The sequence below is a fragment of the Triticum dicoccoides genome, chromosome 1A (assembly GCF_002162155.2).
Source record: "Triticum dicoccoides isolate Atlit2015 ecotype Zavitan chromosome 1A, WEW_v2.0, whole genome shotgun sequence".
NCBI lineage: Eukaryota > Viridiplantae > Streptophyta > Magnoliopsida > Poales > Poaceae > Triticum > Triticum dicoccoides.
In genome coordinates, this window is record NC_041380.1 from 234,615,110 (window position 1) to 234,618,244 (window position 3,135).

Here is a 3,135-nt window from a genome sequence, read left to right on the forward strand (position 1 = left end):
ACTTCAGTTAGCAGCAGTAGCGAAGGAATCGCTCGATCGGGTTCAGTTAACAGCCGTCGATCGATCGTTCGGGTTCAGTAACGCGTAGCCTGCAGTGCAATCGCTCGGGTTCAGTTAGAGCCCAATGCCTCGCTCGGGTTCAGTTAGAGCCAAAGCCTCGCACACACACGCGTATGTGTATGAGAGAAACACGCATCGCTCGGCCCCCGACCTCCCACCATAACCGGGAACTCCCCGAAATTTTCCTCACCCTCGCTTCTACCACGGTTTTTTCCGTCATGGACGACCCAAAGAATGTCATGCAGCTGCGTCTCCGGCCCTCCCTGGACGAAAAGCCCATTTTCTGTCATGATTTTTTGTCATAGAAGTAGGAGCCCACCACATCTATGATGATACCGGGTTTTGTAACAATTATCGTCATAGAAGTGTCATATGTATGACAGAATTTTTTTTCGTTCGGCCCAAAATGTCATGGATGTGTCTTTTTTTTGTAGTGATGACCCTAAAATTTACCAAATTTTCACATGATAGTTGTATTAGTGCATGTTAAACGTAGGAAAAAATTTGAAGGCCGTAAGAGGAAGCTATCTCCCATTCGTCATCAAACATGCATTGTTCCCTCTCGGAACCATGAGCCTTCTAGCGAGTTCCTCTGGTTTGTTAGGGGTGCGTGTCCAAACTTTCATCAAATGTGCCAATTTCTTTACCACCATCTTGGTGGCATGACATTACGTCAACCAAGGTTTCATGTGTTTCTCATCATTTTTCTATATTTTGAATTAAAATGCCATGTCACTCCATGCATATGTATGCATGTGTCCATGTCATGAGACCAATATGTTTGAAAATTCCTTCTAATTTACTACACATGGAATTAACTCGCACACAAGTACACATATATGATTTTTCAAAACGTTTTGGTTAGGCGTTGCATGTAGATGTAGTTCAAATTTGAATTACGGTCATTAAATGGTTAGAAAATCACTTAAATGTCTTTAAAAGGTCAAATGACCCCTAGAATTTTCCAAAATTTCACATTACAGTTGTAGTAGTGCACGTTAGACGTAGAAAAAATTTGAAGGCCGTAAGAGGAAGCTATCTCCCGTTCGTCATCAAACATGCATTGTTCCCTCTTGGAACCACGAACCTTCCAGCGAGTTGCTCCAGTTTGTGAGGGGTGTGTGTCCAAACTTTCTTCAAACATGCCAATTTCTTTACCACATCATCTTGGTAGCATGACATTACATCAACCAAGGTTTCATGTGTTTCTGATTTTTTTTGGATTTAAAATGCCATGCCACTCCATGCATACGTATTCATGCATATGTGTCCATGTCATGATACAAATATGTTTGAAAATTCCTTCTAGTTTACTGCACATGGAATTAACTCGCACATGAGTACACAAATATGATTTTTCAAACTGTTTCAGTTACGCGTTGCATGTAGATGTAGTTCAAATTTGAATTATGGTCATTAAATGGCTAGAAAATCACTTAAATGTCTTTAAAAGGTCAAATGACCCCTATAATTTTCAAAAATTTCACACTATAGTTGTAGTAGTGCATGTTAGACGTAGAAAAAAGTTGAAGGCCGTAAGAGGAAGCTATCTCCCGTTCGTCATCAAACATGCATTGTTCCCTCTTGGAACCACGAGCCTTCTAGTGAGTTGCTCCGGTTTGTGAGGGGTGTGTGTGTCCAAACTTTGGTCAAACATGCCAATTTTTTACCACATCATCTTGGTGGTATGACATTACATCAACCAAGCTTTCATGTGTTTCTGATTTTTTTAATTTTTTGGAATTAAAATGCCATGTCACTCCATGCTTAATTGTGTCATAGCCGTTAGACCAATATGTTTGCAAATTCCTTTCAATTTACTGCACATGGAACTAAATCACACACAAGTACACGAAATATGACTTTTCAAACCGTTATGGTTAGCTGTTGCATGTACATGTAGTTCAAATTTCAATTACGGTCATTAAATGGCTAGAAAATCACTTAAATGTCTTAGAAGGTCAAATGACCCCTGAAATTTTCCAAAATTTGACATGAAAGTTGTATTAGTACTACAAAATTTCTCGTTCATTTAAAACACCATCCGTTGGCACTTTATTCCAAATTCGTCTTTCATAGCTAATAAAAAATATCTACAACAACACACACAATTGTTTTCTAGGAATCATTTGCGATGAAAATATCTGGGTGTATTTAAGTCTCCCTCCTTAAGCTTTCCCGGCACGTCTGCTCTAGTGCCGACAACCCCCAAATCCACGAATCCCGATCCCCATTCCAGCACCCCTTCTTGCAGAGATGACACCGTGGAAATGCTTCGTGAAGGCCTATATGATGGCCGCGTCCCCCTGAGCGCCGCCACCTGCACCGAGAGCGCGGCCACCTACACCGAGAGTGCCGCCGCATCCGCATTGAGTGCGGCCGCTTCCGCCAAGAGGGAGCCTGCGACAGCCGACAGGGCATCTGCAGTAGCCGAGACGGCTGCATGTGCTGCTGCGACGGCGGCTGCAAACACCGAGAGCGCTCGAGCTGCCATCCATGCCGCTGATGTCGCCCTGGCCCGGGTCGAGGCCATCCATGCCAAGATCGAGGATGCACACGCCAAGATATTCCAGGCCACCTCAGACTCCAGCATGCAACCCATGTCTGAAAAGGCGGCGGTGGCCATGGAGCACCTGCTTCCTCATGAGGTCATCGAGCAGGAGCTGGAGATGCAGGAGGCGGCGGAGATCGAGGAGCGCTGGGAGGAGGAGTTGCGCGTGGCCGAGGTCGAGGTAGAGAAGAGTCTGTCCGTCGAGGAATCAACAGTGGAGTACCAACGCGAGCTCTAGCGCAGCCACTACTACGAGTACTACAACCTTGAGGGCGGCGCCGAGGACGAGGACGAGGATGAGGACGCGGTCGACTTCAGCAGGGGGGACGCAGAGTCCACCAACAGCGGCATGTCGCCAGGACAAGTCATCGACGTCTCATCTCACACCGGTGATGCATAGGCTGGCGCGGCGGCGGATTTTTAATTATGTGTACTTAGGCTTTGTTTTTAATGCTGGTCTTTTGTTAGAGCAATGTTTAGGTCAACTGGCTCTGTGTAATTACTGAAATTGCTCGATGCAGTAA